At 43.5% G+C, this 18,842-nt stretch overlaps 1 protein-coding gene across 2 annotated transcripts in view; it reads left to right on the forward strand.

Annotated features, from left to right (window-relative positions):
- Window positions 1–18,842, forward strand: part of LOC109935798 (zinc finger protein 239-like) — a 114,712-nt gene that overhangs the window by 76,000 nt on the left and 19,870 nt on the right. For both annotated transcript variants that reach the window (XM_048619481.1, XM_048619474.1), the window contains exon 1: window positions 18,283–18,531. The gene's annotated coding sequence lies outside the window, so the exon portion shown is untranslated. Of the gene's footprint in view, window positions 18,532–18,842 lie in introns of those variants that run through there.

Consider the following 18,842-nt stretch of genomic DNA (forward strand, 5'->3'; position numbering starts at 1 on the left):
CACAATGCAGCCCATTGTCCTGAGTCAGGTTTATCTGAAAGTATCTGCTCCCAGTCACAAAATAGCTGGAGTCAGCCACTTGGTTGGAGTCATACCTGGAACCTATGAAGACGGTCGTGGTTGTTAAAGGTCAGTTATCTCAGCTTCAAGACATCTCTGCAGGAGTTCCTTGGGGTAGTTTCCTAGGCCCAACCATCTTCACCTGCTTCATCAATGACCAACCCTCCATCGTAAGGTAAGAAGTGGGGATCTTCGCTGATGATTGTACAATGTTCAACACCATTCGCAATTCCTCACATACTGAAACTGACCTTGTCCAAATGGAATAAGACCTGGGTAATATCCAGGTTGGGCTGAAAAATGGCATGTAATATTTGCACCACACAAATGTCAGGCAATGACCATCTCCAATAAGAGACGATCTAACCACCACCCCTTGACATTCAATGGTGTTACCACTGCTGAATTCTCCCACTATCAACATTCTGGGGGTTATCATTGACTAGAAACTCAGTTCAACTTGTTATATAAATACAGCACATTAAGAGCAGCTAGGGAGAGAATAGGACCTCTTAAAGATCAACAAGGTCATCTATGTACGGAACCACAGGAGATGGGAGAGATACTAAATGAATATTTTGTGTCAGTATTTATTGTAGAGAAAGACACGGAGGCTAGAGAACTCAGGGAAATAAATACTGATGTCTTGAAAACTGTCCATATTATAGAATAGAAGATGCTGGAGGTCTTAAAAAACATAAAGGTGGATAAATCTTCAGGACCTAAACAATATATCCCAGGACGTTGTGGGAAGCTAGGGAAGAAATTGCGGGACCCCAAGCCAAGATATTTGTATCATCTACAGTCATGAGTGAGGTGTCAAAAGACTGGAGGGTGGCTAATGTTATGCCTTTATTTAAGAAAGGCTGCAATGAGAAGCCTGGGAACTATAGACTGGAGTCTGATATCAATGGTGAGAACGTTGTTGGAGGGGATTTTGAGAGATAAGAGTTACATGCATTTTGAGAGGCAAGGGCTGATTAGGGATCACCAGTGTGACTTTGTGCGTGGGAAATCATGGTTCACAAACTTGGGTGAGCTTTTTGAGGATGTAACCAAGAAGATAGATGAGAGCAGAGTGGTAGACATTGTCTGCATAGACTTTAGTAAAGCCTTTGACAAGGTTCCACATGCTAGACTGGGTAGTAAAGTTGGATCACATGGGATTCAGGGAGAGCTTGCCAATTGGATACAAAATTGGCTTGAAACAAGAGACAGAGGGTGGTGGTGGTGGAGGGTTTTTCAGACTGGAGGCCTGTGACAATTGGTGTTCCACAGAGATCAGTGCTGGCTCCACTATTGTTTGTAATTTATATAATCAATTTGGATGAGAGTTAAGGAAGCATGTCAGTAAATTTGCAGATTACACCAAAACTGATGGTATAGGGGACAGTGAAGAAGGCTATCTAATATTATAAAAGGATTTTGATCAGTTGGGCCAATGGGCCAAGGGGTGGCAGATGGCGTTTAATTTGGACAAAAGCGAGGTGTTGCATTTTTGTAAGACAAACAAGGGCAGGACTTACATAGTTAATGGTGAGGCCCTGGGTAGGGCTGTTGAACAGAGAGAGCTAGGGATAAGAACAGAAGTTGCTGGAAAAGCTCAGCAGGTCTGACAGCATCTGTAAAGAAAACTCAGAGTCAATATTTCAGGTCTGGTGAGCCTTCCTCAGAACTGATGGTAGCTAGGAAAATGTTGGTTTATATGCAGAAGATAGGGTGGAGGGAGGGGGTAAGGAGTAAACGATAGGTGAGGATAGAACTCAAAAAGAGAGAAGAATAGTTGGACAGACAAAGGAGTTGATAACGATCTGGCTAGGAGGGTGAATAGCTGTTAATGGAGACTGTTAGTGGCTAACAATAGTTAGTGTGTAATGGCAGTCTGTGTGATAACAAGGCCTGGTGAGTGGGGTAGGGGACTGGGACATGGGAGAGTTCAGGTCCTAAGATTATTGAATTTGATATTGAGTCCGGAGTTCTACAGGGTCCCCAAGCAGAAGATGTTGTTCTTCCAGCTTGTGCTGAGCTTTGCTGGAACACTGCAGGCAAGCCTGAGGCAGGGATTTTGGCCAGGGACAGGGTGGTGTGTTAAAGTGGCAGGCATCTTGAAGCTCAGGGTCTTTTTTGCGGCCAGAATGTAGATGTTCTGCAAAGTGGTCACCCAGCTATGCTTCGTTTACCCAATGTATAGGAGACCGCATTATGAGCAGCGAATGCAATAGACTAGATTGTGGAGAGTGCAGGTAAAGTGCTGCTTCAACTGGAAGGTATGTTTGGGCTGTTGGATACTGAAGGGAGGAGGTAAATGGGCAGGTGTTACAGCTTCGGCAGCTGCCGGGGAAGGTGCCGTGAGGCTGTGGGCTGGTGTTGGGCGTGAAGCAAGAGTGGACCGGAGGGAACGGTCCCTGCTGAAGACGAACACCACCCCAATATTTTAGGGCCTGAACTCTCCCACGTCCTAGCCCCCCACCCCATACACCAGGCCTTGTTATCACATAGCCTGCCATTACACACTACCTATTGTTAGCCATTAACAGTCTCCATTAACAGCTATTCACCCTCCTAGCCAGATCATTATCAACTCATTTGTCTGTCCAACTGTTCTTCTTTCTCTTTGGGCTCTATCCCCACCTATCGTTTACTCCTTACCCTTACCTTGTCCCCCCACCCTATCTTCTGCACATAAACCAATGTTTTACTAGCTACCATCAGTTCTAAGGAAGCGTCACCAGACCCGAGACATTAACTCTGAGATTTCTTCATAGATGCTGCCAGACCTGCTGAGCTTTTCCAGCAACTTCTGCTTTTGTTCCTGATTTACAGCATCCGCAGATTTTATTTAGAGAGACCAAGGGGTTCAGGTACATATCTTTTGAAAGTTGCATCACAGGTTGACAGGGTGGTAAAGAAGGCATTTGACATGCTTGTCTTCATTTCTCAGACCATTGAGTATAGGAGTTGGGACGACATGTTGAGGTTATACTGGAATACTGCATGCAGTCTGGTCACCTTGCTATCAGAAGGATATAATTAAATTGGGGAAGGTTCAGAAAAGGTTTATGAAGATGTTACCGGGATTGGAGAGTTTGACTTATAAGGAGAGGTCGATAGGCTGGGAAATTTTTCAGTGGAGCCTAGCAGGTTGAGGGGTGATCTTATAGAGGTTTATAAAATCAAGAAGGGCATGAATAAGGTGAATATCAAAGGTCTTTTCCTGCGTTAGGGGAGTTCAAAATTAGAGGGTATATTTTTAAGCTCAGAGGAGAAAGATTTAAAAAGGACTTGAGGGGCAACGATTTCACATAGAAGGTGTATTCATATGTGGAATGAACAGGCAGGTAGAGGAAGTGGCAGGTGAAGGTACAGTTACAACATTTAAATGACATTTGGACAGGTATTTGAATAGGAAAGGTTTACAGGGATATGGGTCAAGTGCAGGTAATTCGTACTAGTTCATTTTGGGAAACTTTGTCAGCATGGACGAGTTGGTCCGAAAGGTTTGTTTCCATGCTGTACGACTTTATGACTCTGCAGTGGCTACAAGGGCCAGTCAGAGGCTAGGAATATTGCGACAATTAATTCAACTCGTGACTCTCCAAAGCCTGTCCACCATCTACAACGCACAAGTCAGGAGCGTGGTGGAATACTCCTCATTTGCCTGGATAGGTGCAGCTCCAACGACTCAAGAAGCTTAACATACCTGCTTGATTAACACTACATCCACAAACATCTATTCCCTCCACGAGTAGCACTCAGCAGCAGCAGCATGTACAATCTACAAGATACCCTGCAGAAATTCACCAAGGGCTCCTTGGACAGCACCTTCTAAACACAGGACCACTGCAAATTAGTTAGTCCCATTCTTGAACACCATTTTGTAAAAATTCATTCGCAGGATGAGGGCATCACTGGCTATGCCAGCATTTGTTGCCCATCCCAGAGGGCAGTTAAGAGTCAACCAATTTGCTGTGAGTCTGGAGTCACATATAGGTCAGACCAGGTAAGGTTGGAAGTTTTCTTTCCTAAAGGACATTGGTGAACCAGATGGGTTTTTCCTGACAATTGACAAAATGATTTTATGGTCATCATTAGACTCTTCATTCCAGATTTCTATTACATTCAAATTCCACCATCTGCCGTGACAGGATTCAAACCCAAGACCCCAGAACATTACCTGGGTCTCTGGATTAACAGCCCATAATAATACCATGAGGCCATCACCTCCCCATCTCCATGGTCTAAATTCATCACTTTCAAGTACATATCTAGTTCTGTTTTGAAACCTCCTGTGGAATCCGCCTCCACCACTTTCCCAAGGCAGCACATTTCTGAGTGAAGAAGTCTTGTCATCTCACTCCTAGCTTTCTTGCTGACAATCTCAAAATTGTGACTACTATTTACTGACATATCAACTGGTGGAAACAGAATTTCATAGATAGATAGAATCCCTACAGTGTGGAAACAGGCCCTTCAGCCCAACAAGTCCACACTGACCCTCAGAGCATCCCACCCAGACCCATCCCCCAATAACCCACATAATCTACACATCCCTGAACACTACAGGCAATTTAGCATGGCCAATCCACCTACCCTGCACCCGGAGGAAATCCACGCGGACACAGGGAGAATGTGCAAACTCCACGCAGTCACCTGAGGGTGGAATCGAACCCGGGTCCCTGGCGCTGTGAGGCAGCAGTGTAACCACTGAGCCACCGTGCTCTTTACCCTGTCCAAATTGTTTATAATGTTAAACACCTCAATAAAGTCACCTATTAATCTTCTATGCTCCAAGGAGAATAAGCTCAATTTCTCTAAGCTATCCTTATATATAAAATATCTCATCCTGGTATCATTCCAGTAAATCTCCTTTGAATTGTCTCCAGGGTTTCAACAGCGTTCCTTAAACAAGGTGCCCAGAACTGAACATGCTACTTCAATGTGGTCTGACAAGTGATTTGTAGAGTTGTAGCATCACTGCCTTGCTTTTTCTCATGCCTCTATTTATAAACCCAAGGATCCTACAACTGTTTCAACCTGCCTTATCATCTTCAGAGAATTGTGCACATGAACCCCAATGTCCATTTGCACCTGTACGCCTCTCAAAGTTTTACCATTGAACCTGTCTGATCTCTCCATGTTTCTTCTACCAAAATGCATTACCTCACATTAATCTGCATTGAAATTCATATGCCAGGTATCCGCCCATTTGGCCAATTTGTCAATGTCCCTCTGAAGTTGTTCAGAATATCCTCACAATTCACTGTTCTCCCTAGCTTAGTATCATCTGCAAATTTAGAGATTTTGCCCTCAACACCCATCTCCAAATAGTTTATATAAATCAGAAAAAGCAAGGATTCCCTACACCTAAATCCTGGGGAGCACCACTTTCAACTTGTCTCCAATGCTGAGAAATGCCTGTCTATATTCCCCTCAGTTTCCTATCATTTAGTCAACTTCTAATCCATGTTGCTAAGGACTAATCAATCCCAAGCATTTCGAATTTGCTGAACAACCTGCCATATGGCACCGTACCAAATTTTTTTTTTTCCTTTATTCATGAACAGGATGTGGGCATCACTGGCTAGGCAGCATTTATTGCCCATCCCTAATTACCCAGATGGCAGTTCAGAGTCAACCACATTGCTGTGGGTCTGGAGTCACATGTAGGCCAGACGTGGTGAGGGTGGCAGTTTCCTCCCCTAAAGGACATTAGTGAAACAGATGGGTTTTTTTAACAATGGATTCATGGTCATCATTGGATTCTTAATTCCAGATATTTTATTCAATTCAAATTCCACCATCTGCCAAGGTGGGATTTGAACCCGGGTCCCCAGAACGTTATCTGGGTCTCTGGATTAACAGTCCAGCGATAATACCGCTAGGCCATTGCCTTCCCCAGAAATGCTTTCTGAAAGTCCAAATATACAACATCCATACAATACCCTCATCCACTGCCTGTAACACCTCATCAAAGAACTCAATCAAATTTGTCAGACGTGACCTGCCCTTGACAAAGCCATGTTTTGACTCTAGTATTAACTTATTTTTATCCAAGCGTAATCATGTATTATTGCCTCCATTAGTTTTCTCACTCTTGATGTCAAGCTGACAGGTCTGTAGTTTGTTCGTTTATCCTTTGGCACTTTCTTAAACAATAGTATCACATTTTCAATACTCCAGTCCCCAGGGACTAACCTGTGTTCAGAGGAGCCTGGAAAATTTCTGTCATTGGCTCCGTGATTACCTCCCTTATCTCTCAGCAACCAATGATACATCCCATCTGGGCTTGGAGACTTCTCTACCTGGACTGCACCTCTTCTTTATCTATCACTGTACTGTTCCGTTGCTCAACACCCACATTTTCAACCATTGTCACCACCTTCCAATTTGGTAAATACAGAAGAAAAACATTCATTTCGTACTTCTGTCATATCCTTTGCTTTAGTGAGAAGCTTACACTGTTTGTTCCTTATGGGCCCCACTATATCCTTCATTAATCTTTTACAATTAATATGTTTGACAAACATTTTACCGGCACAGTGGCTCAGTGGTTAGCACTGCTGCCTGACAGTGCCAGGGACCCGGGTTCGATTCCACCCTCAGGCGACTGTCTGTGTGGAGTTTGCGCATTCTTCCCGTGTCTGCGTGGGTTTCCTCCGGGTGCTCCGGTTTCCTCCACAGTCCAAAGATGTGCAGGTTAGGGTGGATTGACGATGTTAAATTGCCCGTAGTGTTCAGGGATGTGTAGATTAGGTGGGTTAAAGGGGGATGGGTCTGGGTGGGATGCTCTGAGGATCAGTGTGGACTTGTTGGGCCGAAGGCTTGTTTCCACACTGTAGGCATTCTATGATTATCTATGATAGTTGTTTTAGTGCAGCCTACCAATCTTCTCTCATGATTCCTCTTGGCTTTCCTTTTTCCAGCCTTAGTGTCTCCCCTGTGTATGAACCTTCCTTTGGCACGTGACTGACAAGCATTTTGCTTTGGATCTGAACATGTTGAACAAAGACAGAAATATTTTGATTCTACACTTCAAATACATTATCTTCTTAGGTTTCATTCACCAATTAATGCTGCTCCAGTTCTGTTATTTTGTCTTTCTACAACAATACAGATCAAGGATAAAAGTCATAGAGTCATACAGCACAGAAACAGATGCTTTTGTCCAACTAGTCCATACCGAACAAGTTTCCCAAACTAAACTAGTCCCATTTGCCTGCATTTGGCCCATATCCCTCTAAACCTTTCCTATTCATGTACCTATCCAAATGTCTTTTAGATGTTGTAACTGTACCTGCACCTACCACTTCTTCTGGCCACCCATTCCACATACAAACAACCCCCTGTGTGAAAAAGTTACCCTCAGGTCCCTTTTAGATCTTTCTCCACTCACTTTAAGAAAATGCCCTCTAGTTTTGAACTCACCCGCTCTATGGAAAAGACCTTTGCTATACATCTTATCTATGCCCCTCATGATTTTATAAACCTCTGTAAAGTTGCTCCTCAACCTCCCAAACTCGAGTGAAAAATGTCCCAGCCTATCCAGTCTATCCTTAAATCTCAAAACTCTCTAGTTCCAGCAACATCCTGGTAAATCTTTTCTGAACCATCTCCAATTTAATACTATCCTTCCCATAGCAGAGCAACCAGAACTGTACACAGTACTCTAAAAGTGATATCACCAATGTCCTGTACAACCTCAACATGAGGTCCCAACTCCTATATTGAGTGGTCTGAGAAATGAAGGCAAGTGTGCCAAACACGTGCTTAACCACCCTGTCTACCTGTGACGCAAATTTCAAAGAACTATGTAACTGAACCCCTAGGTCTCTGTTCGACAACACTACTAGGGCCCTGCCATTAACAGTATCAATCCTGACCTTGTTTGTTTTATCAAAATGCAACATCTCACATTTATTGAAATTAAGCTCCATCTGCCACTCCTCAGCCCACTGGCCCAACTGATCAAGAATCCTTTGTAATCTTATATAAACGTCTTCACTGTCTACAATCTACAAACTTACTAAACATCCCTCCAATATTCACATCCAAATCATTTACATAAATGAAAAAAAGAAGTGGACCGGCACCGTTCCTTGTGGCACATTGCTGGTCAAAGATCTCTAGTCTGAAAAACAACCCTCCACCACCCTCTGTCTCCTACCTTCAAGCCAATTTTGTATCCAAACAGCCACTCTTCCTGGATTCCATGTGATCTAACCCTGCTAACTAGTCTACCATGCGGAACCTTGTCAAAGGCTTTACAAAAGTCTTTGTGGATAATGTCTACTGTTCTGCTTTTATCAATCTTTTTGGTGACATTCTCAAAATACTCAAGTTTGTGAGTCACAATTTCCCACACACAAAGCCAGCTGACTATCCCTAATCAGTGTTTGCCTTTCCAAATACATGTAGATCCTATCCCTCAAAATCCTCTTCAACAACTTACCCACCACTAACATTAGCCTCACCGGTCTATAGTTCCCTGGCTTTTCCTTACTACCTTTCTTAAATAATGGCACTATATTAGCCACCATCCAGTCTTCCAGCACCTCACCCATAGCTATTAATCAGATAAATATCTCAGCAAGGGAACTCACAATTTCTTCCCTAACTTCCCACGGTGTCTTCTGGAAAACACTTGATCAGGTCCTGGAGATTTATACACCTTTATGTTTTTTCAGACCTCTTGCACTTTCTCTTCCAAATGTGGACTGTTTTCAAGGCATCAACATTCACTGCCTTGAGTTTCCTAACCTCCATTTCTTTCTCCACGGTAAAAACTGACGTGGAATACTTGTTTAGTATCTCTCCCATCTCCTGTGGTCCCACACATACATGATGTTGTTGATCTTTAAGGGACCCTATTCTCTCCCTAGTTGCTCTTTGGCTCTTAATGTACGTGTAGAATCTCTTTGGATTATTCTTAACCTTATTTGCCAAGGATCTCATATCCCCTTTTTGCCTTCCTGATTTCCCTCTTGAGAATGTTGCTGTACCCCTTATACTCTTCAGATTACTTATAGATTCATAGATTCATACAGTGTAGAAAAGGCTCTTCAGCCCATTGAGTCTGCTCTGACATAACTTCCACGAAAGGTGCACTAGTGCCATTTTCCTTCACTTGTCCCATATCCTTGAATGTTATGATATCTGAAGTGCTCGTCAAAATTTTTTTTGAAGGCTGTAAGGTTTCTGGCCTCCACTACCTTCTCAAGCAGTGCATTCCAGATTCTCACCACCCGCTAAGTGAAAACATTTTTTTCCCAAATCCCCTCTGAATCTCCTACCCCTTACCCTAAAACTATACCACCTCTCAACCAAGGGGAACAATTGCTGTCTATTCACCTGTCCAAATCCCTCAAAATGTTATGCAACTCAATCAGGTCTCCCCTCAACCTTCTCTTCTCTAAAGTGGTAGACAGTAGAGAATTGTGGATGTAAGAACCGTTACTTTTTTGAGGTTTTTCAGTACTGGAACTAATTTCCTTAATTTCTTGGAGCAGTAATTATTGTCTTTATATGGAACTTTAAAAAAAATCAACAATGATACTTTAAAAGGGAGGAAATGGAGGGAGCAGGAGTTGTGGGAGAGACCACGGGGAGGTCCGAGAACGGCTCTAAAGTTCAACAAAAAGCCCAGCGGTGAACCCTCACAGTTGACTGTGAAATTACAAGCATCTCTGGAAATCAGAGTTGGTTCCAAGAAAAACAAACAATGTGAAATTCACAGCTGACCTTGGAGAGACCTCATTATTGCAACTACTCCCAGCTGGGAGTGTAGATTTCATTGATCAGCTAAGTTTGATTTTTAAGACTTATAAAACTTACGAATCTTGTTTTTTTTGTAATCTATAATAATAAGGTGAGGTTTATTTATGTTTTACTGAGATCTGTATTGATTATTTATTTTTAATATAAAACATTGGTATTAACTTATCCTAGAGCAATATTTTAGAGCAGTAAGACTGTTCTACATTCTGGTTCTGCAGATTAAGGCATAGAGATTGCCTTGAGTAGAGTGATGTGTTCTTCTATTGGAGGTATGTCAGGTTCCAAGTGATCGATTGTGATAAAGGGCTTTGTAGTCAGGGGCTTCCCTGGTGCCAGATTCGAAGATGTCTTGGAGAGGGTGCAGATTTTTTCAAAGGGGAGAGTGACCAGCAGGAGGTCATTAAAACTGAATTGGAAAAGGACTAATATACTGGCAGGAGATTTGCTAATGCTACTTGGGAGGCTTTAAACTAGTAAGGGCGGCGGGGAGGTAGAAAAAGTGGGGAATGGGGGATGTGGTGGGACCCAAAATGATAGTGAGAAAAGAGATAAGTCTGAGCCTGGTACAGTTGAGAAGTGGAGCAAGTCAAATAGTCAAGGCAGGCAAGAGCAAGACAGAGAACAAGGTGTGACTGATAAATTAAACTGCATTTATTTCAATGCAAGAGGCCTGACAGGTAAGGCAGATGAACTCAGTGCATGGTTGAGAACATGGAACTGGGATATCATAGCTATTACAGAATGTGGCTCAGGGAAGGGCAGGACTGGCAGCTTAATGTTCCAGGGCACAGATGGTATAGGAAGGATAGAAAGGGGGCAGGGCAAGAGAGGAAGGTTAGTGGCACTTTTGGTTAAGGATATCATTACAGCTATTCTTAGGATATTCCTGGGAGTATGTCCAGTGAAATTATTTGGATGGAACTGTTGAATAAGAAAGGAGTGATCACCTTATTGAGATTGTATTTGGGTCACTCAATAGTCAGCAGGAAAATTGAGAAGCAAATTTGGAAGGAGATCTCAGATACCTGTAAGAAAGATAGAGTTGTAATCTTAGGGGATTTTAACTTTCCAAACATAGACTCAGACTGCCATAGTGTTAAGGGCTTGGACACAGAAGAATTTGTTAGGTGTATGCAAGAAAATTTTCTTATTCAGTATGTGGATGAACCAACTAGAGAAGGAGCAAAACTTGACCTTGGGAAATGAAAAATTGACCCTCTTGGAAATTGAAGCAGAGCAAGTAACTGAGGTGTCAGTGGGGGAGTACTTTGGAACCAGTGATCGTAATTCTATTAGTTTTAAAATAGTTACAGGAAAGTATAGAACTGATCTAGAAGTTCAAGTTCTAAATTGGAGTAAGGCCAATTTTGACGGTAATAGGCAAGACTTTCAAAAGTCAATTGGGAGAGACTATTCGCAGGTAAAGAGGCAGTTGGAAAGCAGGAGGCTTTCAAAAATGAGATAACGGGAGTCCAGAGGCAGTATGTTCCCGTTAGTGTGAAAGGCAAGGCTGGTAGGTGTAGGGAATGGTGGATGACTGGAAATATTGAGGCTTTGTTCAAGAAAAAGGAGGAATATGGCAGGTATAGACAGCTGGGATTGACTGAGTCCCTCAAGGACTATAAGGGCATTAGGAGTATGCCCAAGTGGGAAATCAGAAGGGCAAAAAGGGGACATGAGATAGCTTTGCAAATAGAGTTAAGGAGAATCCTTAGATTCTAAAGAGATTCTACACAAATATTAAGGGTGAAAGAGTAACCAGGGAGAGAATACAGCCTCTTAAAAATCAACAAGGCCATGCATTGAACTGCAGGGTTAGATACAAAACAAGTATTTTGCATTAATATTTACTGTAGAGAAGGACATGAAAGCTAGAGAACTTGGAGAAATAAACAACGATATCTTGAAAACTGTTCGTATTACAGAAGGGGAAGTGCTAGACATCTTAAAGTGCATAAAGGTTGATAAATTCCCAGGACCAGATCAGGTATATCCCAGAACTTTTTGGAAATCTAGGGAAGTGATTGCTAGGCCCCTTGCCGAGATATTTGCATCATCAATAGCCATGGGTGCGGTACGGTAAGACTGGCAGGTAGCTAATGTACTACCATTATTTCAGAAAGGTGGTAAAGAAAAGCCAGTGAACTATATTGCAGTGAGCCTGACGTCAGTGCTGGGTAAGTTGTTGGAGGGGGTTCTGAGGGACAGGATCTATGTGTATTTGGAAAGGCAAGAACTGATTAGGGATAGTTAGCATGGCTTTGTGCTTGGGAAATTGGGTCTCACAGACATGATTGAGTATTTTGAGGACATAACTAAAAAGATTGAGGGCACAGCAGTAGACATTGTCTACAATCACTTTAGTGACAAGGTTCCACATGGTAGACTAGTTAGCAAGGTTAGATCACATGCAATCCAGGGAGAGCTAGCCACTTGAATACAAAATTGGCTTAAAGGCAGGAGACAGAGGGTGGTGGTGGAGGGTTGTTTTTTTGGACTGGAGGCCTGTGACCAGCAGTGTGCTCCAAGGAACAGTGCTGAGTCCACTGCTTTTTTTTCATTTATATAAATGATTCAGTGTGAATATAGAAGGAACAGTTAATTAGTTTGCAGATTATACCAAAATTGGTGGTGCAGTTGACAGTAAAGGAGGTTATCTCAGAGTCAAACAGGGCCTTGATTCGATGGGCCGATGAGTGGCAGATGGAGTTTCATTTAGATAAATGTGAGGTGTTGCATTTTAGTAAGGCAAATCAGGGCAGGACTATACGCTTAATGGTAGGGTCCTGGGGAGTGTTGCCGGACAAAGAGACCTTGAAGGTAGAGTCACAGGTAGACAGGATAGTGAAGAAAGCATTTGCTACACTTGCCTTTATTAGTCAGTCCATCGAGTACAGGAGTTGGGATGTCATGTTGCCTAATGACATTGGTTATGCCACTTTCGGAATACTGCATTCAGTTCTGGTCTCCCTGCAATAGGAAAGATGTTGTTAAACTTGAAAAGGTGCAGAAATATTTCGAAGGCTGTTGCCAGGGTTGAAGAGTGTGAGCCATAGGGAGAGGCTGAATAGCCTGTGGTTATTTTCCCTGGAGCATTGGAGGCTAAGGGGTGACCTTACTGAGGTTTATAAACTAACGAGGGGCATGGTTCGGGTGAATAGCCAAGGTCATTTCCCCTGGGTAAGGGAGTCCAAAACTAGAGGGCATAGGTCTAAGATGAGAGGGGAAAAATATTTTCACACAGTATGCCCTAATACACTGGCCACACTGCCCTACATCAAGAACATATCAGAACTGATGAGACTCCTATGACCATTAGGAATCATGGTAGCACACAAACCCACAGCCACGCTATGACAAACACTCACAATGATTAAAGACCCTGTAACATGACATGCAGAGCCAATGTAGTTTACAAAATACCATGCAACTACTGCCATAAGCATTACATTGGATAAACAGGAAGGAAACTAACCATCAGAATACATGAACATCAGCTAGCAGCAAAACGACACAATGAACTTTCCCTAACATCGGTACACTCAGACAATGAAGGCCATCAGTTTAACTGGGACAATGTAACCATAGTAGCCCAAGCCAAACATAGACACACACGGGAGTTCCTAGAGGCATGGTTCTCAACTCATAATGCAATCAACAAACATATAGAATTGGATCCCATATACAAACCCATGCAGAACAGAACCGGAAGTGACACTACTCACCATAATAGACCAGACGGTATAAATTCCAAGCAGAGTAGAACAACATTGCTTTATTGGAGGCCTCACTGATGATATTACCTAGCATGGTGATGAAATGTCTGAATGAAAACAAGCCAGCTCGGTGAGCAAATCAACAATCTCACCCACAACCTGGGCTACAAATCTTTGCCAAAAACTTAATTGGATTCAAACAGACAGCTTGTCATCTTTGTCTTAAAACCTCTCTTCGAAAAGAGATGACAAAATGCACCTCTTAAAGCCATAGTGTCATCACAGGACTAAGATAGGAGCCAAGGCCACTTTACCTATTGACCATGAAGCAATACCACGATTCTGCAAGACCCGCCCAGTGCCATTTGGTTTACGTGCAAAAGTAGAGGCAGAAATCAGGAGGCTGGAAAGCAAAGAAATCATCAAACCAGTCCAGGTTGCAGAATGGGCAACACTGGTTGTACCTATTTTGAAGCCCGACAGGTCAATTCACCTTTGCGGGATTTTAAGCAAATGGTAAATCTCTTCTTGCAGCTGGATAAATATCCAAGCCCTTGTACAGAGGAATTATACGCAAAGCTGGCAGGGAGGCTCAGCATCACAAAGCTGGACATGAGCCATACATACCTGCAGTTGCAGTTGGATGAGGATTCCCAAAAGTGTGCTACAATAAATGCCCATAAAGATTTGTACCAATGTGCAAGACTGCCACTTGTGGTATCATCTTCCTGTGTCATTTTTCAGCTGACAATGAGAATATTTTATAAGGTCTACCCCAGGTTGCCTTTACCTGGATGACATACTAATGACAGGGAAGACCAATAAAGAGCACTTAGAGAATTTGGACATAGCCCTTAGATGTTTCCCCAAGGTGAGCATAGGCCTTAAAAGGGAGAACTATGTGTTCCAGGCACCCAATGTCAGCTACAGAGTTGACAAGACTGGAAGATAAAGTGAAAGTGATCAAAGGTTGCCCATCTCTCATGTCTGTACCAGACCTTAGGTTTTTCCATGGGTTGGTGAATTATTATAGAAAATTCATATGTAACTTGGCCTCCATCCTGGCATCCTTACATCTGCTATTGAGAAAAGGACAGCCTTGGAAACATAGCCAAGAAGTAACCTTTAGGGAGGTGAATACACAGTTGTCATCATCTAAGGTGTCAGAAAATTGTGACCCCAAGCGAGATCTGGTGTTGACACGTAATGCCTCCCCATATGGGTATCAGGGTGGTGTTGGCTCACAAATGGCCCAATGGAGAGGAATGCCCAATAGTATATGCTTCCCTGACTTTGGCTCGTGCAGAGCACAAGTATGCCCAGATAGAGAATGAAGGTTTGGCTGTCTTCTTTGGTGTAAGAAAGTTCCACCAATACCTTTACAGATGCAAATTTGTAATAGTGACAGACCACAAACCCCTGCTAGGGCTAGTCAAAGAAGAAAGGCCGTGCTGCCCGTAGCTTCAGGTTGAATTCAGAGGTGGACTCTCATTCTAAGTGCATACAATTACAAGTTGGAACACTCTCTAGGAGGCCAAATGGCAAAAGCAGACACCTTGAGCCACTTCCCACTGGCAGATACACCACTGGTGGTGCCTCCACTGGAAGAGTCTGTTCTGGTTTTAAACTTTCTGGGCACACTTCTGGTCACCGCTGACAATATCAGACTGTGGACACAAAAGATCTGGTCCTGGCAAAACTGAAATAGCTGGTCATGGTGGGGGAAACAAAAGGGCAATAAGAACCAGAATTGAAAGCTTTTTGGATCTGGCAAGACCAGATCACGATAGAGGACAGCATTTACTTGTGGAAAGCAACAGTGATTGTCCCAAGTAAAGGTCACCGCAAGATACTGGCTGGATTCCACCAGGGCCATCCAGGTATGTTCAAAATGAAGATGTTGGTGAGATGTTATGACTGGTGGCCAGGATTGAATGCAGACATAGCTGCATTTGTGGGGCAGTGCCCAGGGTGCCAACAAGGACAAACATTATCGCCAGCAGCTTCTCTACATTCATGGGAATGGCCAGGTAAACCCTGGGCTCAGTTATACATCAGCTATGACAGCCCTTTAATTGGCTCAACATTCTTAGTCACTGTGGATGCCCACTCAAAGCAGTAAGTCATCAGTGTTCATTTGTTAAACATAGAGATGATATTAGAAAATCTATGAGCACCTTTTGTAATACACAGGTTCCCAGAAGTGTTTGTCACAGAACAGGCCATCATTTACCAGCAAGAAATTTGAGTATTTCCTAAAGTCAAATGCCATTCAGCATTTAAGGACGGCTTCATACCATCTATTGTCTAATGTCTGGCAGAAAGAGCAGTCCAAACTTCGAAGGCAGGCTTAAAGAAACAGCCTACAGTTTCATTTGATACCAAACTGTCATGGTTCCTATTTGATTATTGACCACCCCTCATACAACTACAGGGATAGCTCCAGCAGAGTTGCTAATAGGCAGAAGACTCTGCGATCTGACCTTCCCAGACCTGGCGGTGGGGAATGGTGAAACGGCATCATGCAAATTCCAGACACAAGTCCTCAAGCGAGAGACAGTTCATAGAGTCATGGAGTCATAGAAGTATACAGCACGGAAACAGGCCTTTCTGTCCAACTAGACATGCCAAGCAGATATCCTAAATTAATCTTGTTCTATTTGCCAGCATTTGGCCCATCTCCCTCTAAACCCTTCCTATTCATGTACACATCTAGTTGCCTTCTAAATGAAATTGTAATTGTACCAGCCTTCACCTCTGGCAGCTCATTCCATACACACACCACCCTCTAGGCTGTAGGTCCTTTTTAAATCTTTCCCCTCTCACCTTAAACCTATGCCCTCTAGTTTTGAATGCCCCTACCCTGGGACAAAGACCTTTGGCTATTCAACCTATCTATGCCCCTCATGGTTTTATAAACCTCTATAAGGTCACCCCTCAGCCTCTGATATTCCAGGGAAAATAGCTCCAGTCTATGTAGTCTCTCCCCATAGCTCAAACCTCCCAACTGGCAACATTGTTGTAAATCTTTTCTGCACCCTATCCAGTTTAACAACATCTTTCCTACAGCAGAGGGCCAGAATTGAACACAGTATTCCAAAAGTGGACTAACCAATATCCTGTACAGGGGGAACATTACAAGCCCTAACTCCTATACTCAGTGCACTGACCAATAATGGCAAGCAGAATGAACACTTTCTTCGCTACTCTGTCAACCTGCGACTCCACCTTCAAGGAACAAGGAACCTGCAACCCAAAGTCTTTTGTTCAGCATTACTCCACAGGACCCTATCATTAAGTGTATAACTCTTGCTCTGATTTGCCTGACCACAATTATCTAAATTAACCACCATCTGCTACACCTTGGCCCATCTGATCAAGGTCCTATTGTACTCTGAGATAATCTTCTTCACTGCTCACTACCACACTAGTTTTGGTGTCATCTGCACACTTACTAACCATTTCTCCTATATTCACATTCAAATCATTTATATAAATGGCAAAAAGCAGTGGACCCAGCACTGATCCGTGCAGCCCATCACTGATCACATGCCTCTAGTGGGAAAAACAACCCTTCACCACAACCCTCTGTCTCCTACATTCAAACCAATTTTGTATCCAAATGGCTAGTTCTCCCTGGATTCCATGTGATCTAACCTTGCTAACCAGCCTGCATGTGGTTGAATGTTACTTCATCAGATGAAGTTTGGTGCTGAAATGGCCCTGCATGGATAAGAGGCATGTTCGATATGTCATGGGACGAGATCTCATACAAAGTTTGGGTATTTGGGGCAGTCCTGAACAAGCATGTGGACCACGTGAAAGCTGGAAACTCACAAAAATGGGGCAGGAGCAAAACACACCTAGTCCCTCAGAACGGCCGGAAAGTTTGTCAAACCCAGTGTGTTCTCCTCCTCTGCCTAGTGTCGAAGAAACATCAGAGTCTGAGATGGACATGGCAGATGTTGCAGCCTCGGTGCCTTTACCAGCTGAAGAACAGGACAGATTTTTTCCAAGGCACTCTGGTACAAGAGGCAGGCTGTGGTCCAGTGCACGCCATCCCTATCTGAGGCTGAGTCAGAGGAACCGGACCCAGTGCGAAAATGCCGAGGAGAGGATGCAAGAAAAAGAACAGGCCTGTGTTCCTGGACTTAAAGGGGGAGGAATATTGTTATTGTAACTAGGTCATCCAGGTGCATCGTATAGATAGAATTCTCCAATTGGGGCTGTTAACCGGGTCCAATCAGAGACCCCTGGCTGACAGATATAAACAGGAGTGTCACAGATTCTGCTCACTCTGAGGGAAGTGGATGAGTGTCAAGTGTTCTGTGTAGCAACACACTCTGGTCTTAGACTTCCCCACGAGGTGATACATCTTTTCAGCATTAACCGTCAAAACTATCTCCTAAACATCGTGCCTGTCATTCTTCTAAACTCCAATGAGTTGAGTCCCAACCTGTTTAATCTTTGCGCATAAATAAAGGGTGACTTGGTGACGGATTACTGGTCTCTATGGAGTTATTTCACCTTTATTAGCTCTCTTAGCCGCCTTCTCTCTAAGCAGAATGGCGTCAACTTCTCCAATCCATCCTGGTAACTGCTGTTCATCACCTCTGGAAGCTGAGACTGGGCTCAGGTCCCGTCATGGCAGTCACAACACCCATAAGCCCCTGCATCAGGGAATTCTTCCCCGGCGGCCGCGCAAATGAATGCGCATGCGCAGGAGCGAATCAACTACGCATGGAGAAGGCAGCTTCCATTACGGGCTGTGGGAGATTGACTAATGGAAAGTGCTGGAAGACCGGAAGAAGGCTAGTCCTCCAGCCATTCTAAGCCTCCCGACTGTCTGAATGCCAATGTTGTATTTTGAGCTTCTGAAGCAGCTCTTTTCCACCTAGCAAAAGTGGTTCTGCGGTTCTTTTCTTTCTGAATGAAGATTGAACTTTATCCAGACCGAAACCACCACCTCCGGCCAACATTTGTGAGCAAAGCAGTTTTTCTCCCCTTTCCATTTATTTTTTGATTCGGGGCTTAAATTGTTGACCTGAAGGGAAACTAAGTGAATCCGAGGAGATTGCAGCCTCTGGAAAGATTGGCCAAGATCTCTCCCTCTCTCAAAGACGTTTTGGGCATAGAATGTCACTAAGGTTTTAGAGTAGAGATAGTAGGAACTGCAGATGCTGGAGAATCCGAGACAACAAGGTGCAGGGCTGGATGAACACAGCAGGCCAAGCAGCATCATAGGAGCAGAGAGGCTGACGTTTCGGGCCTAGACCCTTCATCAGAAAAGGG

This window comes from Rhincodon typus, chromosome 43 (assembly GCF_021869965.1).
Source record: "Rhincodon typus isolate 14 chromosome 43, sRhiTyp1.1, whole genome shotgun sequence".
NCBI classification, from domain to species: Eukaryota; Metazoa; Chordata; class Chondrichthyes; order Orectolobiformes; family Rhincodontidae; genus Rhincodon; species Rhincodon typus.